The sequence below is a fragment of the Leucoraja erinacea genome, chromosome 11, assembly GCF_028641065.1.
Source record: "Leucoraja erinacea ecotype New England chromosome 11, Leri_hhj_1, whole genome shotgun sequence".
Lineage (NCBI taxonomy): Eukaryota > Metazoa > Chordata > Chondrichthyes > Rajiformes > Rajidae > Leucoraja > Leucoraja erinaceus.
The window spans coordinates 13,761,365-13,768,680 of record NC_073387.1 but is presented as its reverse complement, the minus strand read 5'-3'; positions in this window follow the sequence as shown (position 1 = coordinate 13,768,680).

Genomic DNA, 7,316 nt, shown 5'->3' with positions numbered 1-7,316 from the left:
CAGGGCAGGGCAGGGTAGGGTAGGGTAGGGTAGGGTAGGGTAGGGTAGGGTAGGGTAGGGCAGGGCAGGGCAGGGCAGGGCAGGGCAGGGCAGGGCAGGGCAGGGTAGGGCAGGGCAGGTAGGGTAGGGGTAGGGCAGGGTAGGGTAGGGTAGGGTAGGGCAGGGTAGGGTAGGGCAGGGCAGGGCAGGGCAGGGCAGGGCAGGGTAGGGTAGGGTAGGGCAGGGCAGGGTAGGGTAGGGCAGGGCAGGGCAGGGCAGGGTAGGGCAGGGCAGGGCAGGGCAGGGTAGGGTAGGGTAGGGGGGTAGGGTAGGGTAGGGTAGGGTAGGGTAGGGCAGGGTAGGGTAGGGTAGGGCAGGGCAGGGCAGGGCAGGGCAGGTGTAGGGTAGGGTAGGGCAGGGCAGGGCAGGGCAGGGCAGGGTAGGGTAGGGCAGGGCAGGGCAGGGCAGGGCAGGGCAGGGCAGGGCAGGGTAGGGTAGGGCAGGGCAGGGTAGGGCAGGGCAGGGCAGGGCAGGGCAGGGTAGGGGTAGGGCAGGGCAGGGCAGGGCAGGGCAGGGCAGGGCAGGGCAGGGCAGGGCAGGGCAGGGCAGGGTAGGGCAGGGCAGGGTAGGGCAGGGCAGGGCAGGGCAGGGTAGGGCAGGTGGTAATGTGAAGTACCAGCAAGCATGCAGCTGAAGTTCAGTGGCTGTGCCGCGGCTGAAGGTCCCGGCAAGCTGCAGACATACCGCAGCCTCAGGCCTGGCCCGCCCGCCACGGAACCTGGACAGGGAAGCACCCGTGCCAGGCCCCCACTCACCCCGAACACTGGGAACCAAAGAGGAGGTGGAGGGAGTCAGTGACGATGGCGGACGCTGGACAAAAGACGGTAGTTAGAACCGGAGGATTTTACCTTCTGCACCTTCAAGTTTGGCTGTAGGGGCCAGCTGAAGTTGGGACTTTGAAATGGCGCCTATAACCAGACGGCTATTGCATATAGACTCAGTGGGCTGCTACTTTGCATTACATGCTAACTGGGTATTGTACTTACGTATGGCAATAATCCCACTGATCTGCATGCAAGAAAAATAACTCACTGTACCTTGGTACACATGATAATAAAGAAACCATTACTCAAGATATGTCCACCAACAACTCAAGTCCCACACTTGCCCATGTCTGCCTGATCCTGATCTGTCTCCTCAGTATCTCCATAAGTGCAAAGGCACCAATCTATCCACAAACTTGAGTTTAAGAAGCATTTACAGTATCAGGTGAATTTTATCTGAATAAAACCTTCAGGTATCCAAGGTATGGATTGGAGTCCTAGCCTACAGTCAACCCCAGTCGTTCCTTGGTCTATCTCGCTGAGCAGAGTTGATCACAGTACTTGGTTCACTTCCTCTGACTGTGGCTCTCAGCCTTCTCTGTCTGATCATTGCTGCTTCCCAGTTTAGGTGCTGCATCATCAGAATCTTCTTCCCTTCCTCATTTCCACTCTACTTCGTCGGAACATGGCCTCCCATTCTGTTCCCCACCAGACAGTACTCCTCCTTTTCCTTATCTACATGGCAACCTCTACAAGCATCACAGAAAGAGCTTCAAATAGCTCTGACCTTCTTCCCATTGTTCAGTGCTTGAATAATGTTACCACTGTCCAAGCAAATGCAAAGGTCGGAGTTGAACCTCTTGCAGCGTGCAAATCATACCAACATTTTTAGGATATTTTAAAATCCTGATTGTATGTTAACATCTTCATATTTGGCATTAGTGCAAACTTTAGTATACTGGAAATATGTGGAATTAAGTTTCTTAAACTAACACCAGGAAAGCCCTAAGAAGGCAACAGCATTTTCTCTCTATGTCGTGACTGTAACAGTTACAACATCCCAAATAATTGCACAGGAAAAATCTGGCAACAAATAAAGACATTATTAAAACAGGTAACCAAATGTCTGGTCAAATAACTTCTTAAATGAGGAAAGCTAGTGTAAATGTGGGGGTGATGAATTTATGATTTACAAGGTAACATTGCGGCACAGTGTAGAGTTGCTACCTCATGGCATCAGAGACATGGGTTTGATCCTAACTACTGGAGCTGTCTGTACGGAGTTTGTACATTCTCACTGTGACCATGTGGGTTTTCTCTGAGTGCTCGGATTTCGTCCCACACTCCAAAGAAAGTCAAAGTCAGTCAAACTTATTTGTCACATGCACCAACTAAGGTACAGTGAAATGTATTTGCCAGCAGCAATACAATTGAAAAAAAGAACATACAATACACAATAGAATTTAACACAAACGTCCATCACGGCATTCTTCACTGTGGTGGAAGGCAACAAAGCTCAGTCAGTCCTCCTCCCTTTGTTCATCCGTGGTCGGGGCCATAAACCCTCCGTATTTGCCGCTACGGACGACCGAATGTACAGGCCCTCTTGTCGGGATGATTGAAACTCCGATGTCGGGACGGTTGAACACACTCCACGGCTTGGAGCGCCCGAATCGTCCACTTTCCTACCGGAGACCGCGGCTTCAGGATGCTATAGGCCACAGGCCGCCGGTCAGAGCTCGTCTCCGGCGATCCCAGACTCCGGATGGTAAGTCCACGCCACGCCCGTGGCTAGATGTACATTTGTCATGTACATCAATGATCTGGATGAAGGTGTGGTAAATTGGATTAGTAAGTATGCAGATGATACTAAGATAGGTGGGGTTGTGGATAATGTAGGGAGATGTAGGGGGGGGCGCTGCACAGGCAGCAGCCTGTCGGCAGCGTGTCCGTTTTTTTCAATTTTTTTTTTTTTTTGTATGTTTAAAAGTCTGTTTTTAATGTTTCTTTGTGTGTTTTGTGTGGGGGGTGGTGTGGGGGGGTGAGGGGGAAACCGTTTTGGCCGCCTCCTCCATGGAGAGGCGACTTTTTTCAGATCGCCTCCACCGTGGCCTAACATCGAGGATCGGGCGGCCTTTTCCGGAGACGCGCCCGGAGCTTCAGCGGCGGGCGCAGCGTGGACTCTCGGCGCGGAGCGGGTGAGAACTCGCTGGGGCTCGCCAGAGGGGAGTGCTCCGTTACGCTGGTCCGCGGCAGCCGGCAGCCTGAAGCAGCGGTCTGCAGAACTCCAGCTGGTGCGGCGTCTACAGCCCGGGATCCCTCGTGGAGGACCCGGGGGGAAGAAGAAGCTTCCACCGCCGGCCCGCGGCCGTCTTCTACCGCGGGCGCGGTATGGACTTACCATCACCCCTGGAGGGGAGCTTCGACCGCCGTCCCTGCGGTCTGCGGTGCTTCCGGCTGCGGCACGGCAGGTACTTTAAAACTTTGACTGCCGGCCTGCGGCCTACACCAGCCTGAAGCCGCGGTCTCTGGTTGGGAAGAGCCGATCCTGGACTCACCTTGACTTCGACTTTGTCCCTTACCATCTGGACGCCCGTAGCAATGGCTGTGGAGGGTGGAGGTCCCGACCACGGGAGAAAATGGAGGAGGACTGGCCAAGTTCTGTGCCTTCCACCACAGTGATGAATGCTGTGGTGGATGTTTGTGTAAAATTTTTATTGTGGTTGTGTGTTCTTTATTACTGTACCGCTGCTGGCAACCCAAATTCCACCGACCTTGGTTGTGTGGCAATTAAATTATATCTAATGTAATCTAAATCTAATGAAGTATATTTTCAAAGTCTACAGAGAGATTTATGCCAGTTGCAAGAGTGGGCTGAAAGATGGCAGATGGAGTTTAATGCTGATAAGTGTGAGGTGCTACATCTTGGCAAGACAAATCAAAATAGGACGTACATGGTAAATGGTAGGGAATTGAAGAATGCAGGTGAACAGAGGGATCTGGGAATAACTGTGCACAGTTCCCTGAAAGTGGAATCTCATGTAGATAGGGTGGTAAAGAAAGCTTTTGGTGTGCTGGCCTTTATAAATCAGAGCATTGAGTATAGAAGTTGGGATGTAATGTTAAAATTGTACAAGGCATTGGTGAGGCCAATTCTGGAGTACGGTGTACAATTTTGGTCGCCTAAATATAGGAAGGATGTCAATAAAATAGAGCGAGTACAGAGGAGATTTACTAGAATGTTGCCTGGGTTTCAGCAACTAAGTTACAGAGAAAGGTTGAACAAGTTAGGGCTTTATTCTTTGGAGTGCAGAAGGTTAAGGGGGGACTTGATAGAGGTCTTTAAAATGATGAGAGGGATAGACAGAGTTGATGTGGATAAGCTTTTCCCACTGAGAGTAGGGAAGATTCAAACAAGGGGACATAACTTGAGAATTAAGGGACTGAAGTTTAGGGGTAACATGAGGGGGAACTTCTTTACTCAGAGAGTGGTGGCTGTGTGGAATGAGCTTCCAGTGAAGGTGGTGGAGGCAGGTTCATTTTTATCATTTAAAAATAAATTGGATAGTTATATGGACGGGAAAGGAATGGAGGGTTATGGTCTGAGCGCAGGTATATGGGACTAGGGGAGAATACGTGTTCGGCACGGACTAGAAGGGTCGAGATGGCCTGTTTCCGTGCTGTAATTGTTATATGTAATTGCTGTGACCTGCGCCAGATACTGGCAGAACGACATCTGAGATTGCAACGGACTCGAAGAAGAATTGTTATATGTTATATGGTTATATAGATGCTCCGCATACCACAGCCTCCACGATGCCAAAGTCACCAGGCCAGCAATCGGAGCACTCCTTTCTGGCAACCACCGGCATGGGCTCCCCCGCTCCGTGATGGAAAAGTGCACATTGCACCCGCTGTTGAAGCTCTGGGCCCGACTCCGGGAAAGGCCGCTCCTATCCAAGCTGTTACAGTGGTGGCAATTAAAAGAGGAAGTACAGGCTTGTAACTTAATTGGCTTTTGTAAATTATAAAAATGTACCAAGTATGTAGGATAATGCTAGTGTATGGGTGATCACTGGTTAACATGGACTCGGTGGGCTGAAGGGCCTGTTTCCACGTTGTATCTCTAAAGTCTAAAGTAAAGTAAATAATGTGTTCTTTATGAATAACTTTAAGATTTAACCCAAGTGAATGTATTTCAATTGCAGCGTTTGCATGTTAAAAAAACATGAAAATCATAAAAATCTGAAACATAAAAATAGAAAATGCTGGAACTAATCAACAGGTCAGGTTGCATCTTAATTTAGTTTAGAGATACAGCATGGAAACAAGCCCTTGGAAACCGAGTTCAAGCAGGACCATTGATCACCCGTTCATACTTTCTCACCCACTCATTACACAATGGGGGAAATTTTACAGAGGCCAATAAAGCTTTGGACCCGCACATCTTTGGGATTTGGTAGAAGACCGGAGCATTTCGAGGAAGCCCATTTAGAGGAGTCACAGGGAGAATGTGCAAAGCTCCACACAGACAGCACCCAAGGTCAGGATCAAACCCGGAGCTGTGAGGCAGCAGCTATACCAGCTGACGCAGCTGTGGGAAGAGAGCCAGAATTAACGTTTCAGGTTGGAGACAACTTCATCAGTATACCTGGCCTGAAACATTGATTCTGATTTTTCGCCATAGATGAGGCCTGTTTAATCCAATGAGAGGATGTTATTTCTACATTTTATGTTTCTTTAAAAAAAATAACTGCAATGTTTCACAACATCTCTCAACAATGCACATCAGGTTAAGTTGAAGTCCAATTAACGTGAATCAATTGTATCAACATTTGCACATAACAATACAAGCATTATTCATTTTCAGTGTTTAAGAAGGAACTGCAGATGCTGGAAAATCGAAGGAGGACAAAAGTGCTGGAGAAACTCAGCGTGTGCGGTAGCATCTATGGAGCGAAGGAAATGGGCAACGTTTTGGGCCAAAACCCTTCTTCCCAAAACATTGCCTATTTCCTTCACTCCATAGATGCTGCCACACCCGCTGAGTTTCCCCAGCACTTTTGTCCTCCTTCATTTTCAGTGGTGGCAATTAACAGCGGAATATCATGCAAGGGCCTGGAGGAACTGTGATTTTTTTAACTGAACCACAAGATGTCCGTCCACCTGACAAATCAACTTAATAACCAGTCAGCACAATAGCACTTTTAACAATACAGCTCTGTCCATTTAAGAATAAGGTTGTAAGCCATTTTGAACGGAGACGAGGAAACACTTTTTCTCACAGTGTTGTGAGTCTGTGGAATTCTCTGCCTCAGAGGGTGGTGGAGGCCGGTTCTCTGGATACTTTCAAGAGAGAGCTGGACAGAGCTCTTAAAGATAGCGGAGTCAGGGGATATGGGGAGAAGGCAGGAACGGGGTACTGATTGGGGATGATCAGCCATAATCACAGTGAATGGCGGTGCTGGCTCGAAGGGCCGAATGGCCAACTCCTGCACCTGTTGTCTATTGTCAGCACCCTTTATGTGGCGACTATTTGCATACCTTGGGTATGTATACAAAGAATTTCACTGTGACTTGTCACATATGACAATAAAGTATTCATTTATTCATTCATGCTGGAATCTTGAGCAAAAAAAACAAAGGTTTGGATAACTCAGTGGATCAGACAGCATCCATAAAGAACATGGATATGTGATTTTTTGTGTCATAGTCATACAGCATGGGAACAGGTCCTTCAGCCCAAACTTGCCTACGCCAACCAACATGTCCCATTTACACTAGTCCCACCTGCCTGTGTTTGACCCATATCCCTCTAACCTGTCCTATCCATGTATCTATCTAAATGTTTTTTAAATATTGCGGGACCCTTCTCCAGACTATGTTCTCCAGAGATGCTGCCTGACATGCTGAATTGCTCCAACTTTGTTCTTTGCTCAAGTAATGAGCTGGTCAGGCTTTGAATTGCATGGCCTCTCGACTCAAGACTCCCGTGCAACCCTGACCATCTGTGAGCGGTTATGGTTTCTGGTTTATTAGGACCATCATTACATTTCATGAAACAATTTTAATATCTGAAGTATGAAAAATGCCCATAATTAGATTCAAAGGAAGAGCAAACTGCTGAGCCCCTGAAACCTGGCCTATCATACAATTATATCATAGCTAGTCTATATTTAACTCCCTTGCTTAGGAACACAGGAAGCATCAGACGTGACAACCAGAAGATCAATCCCATTCTCTTCTGCAATCTTGGAAGTTACACATTTTAATGATCATGGAATGTCTGAATAATTAGAGCAACCTTCATCCCTTTATCAATTATTGCAGAATAGAACTAAAGAAATTTAGTTTTCTGAACTGGGTCCTATTTGATAATTAGACGCAGTGCTAGAGTAACTTAGCAGGTCAGGCAGCATCGCTGGAGAACATGGATACTTGGCATTTCATAGTCGAGACCCTTTTTCAGACAAATAACAGTTAGCTGAAGCAAGTTAGTTTCCCCTTACATAA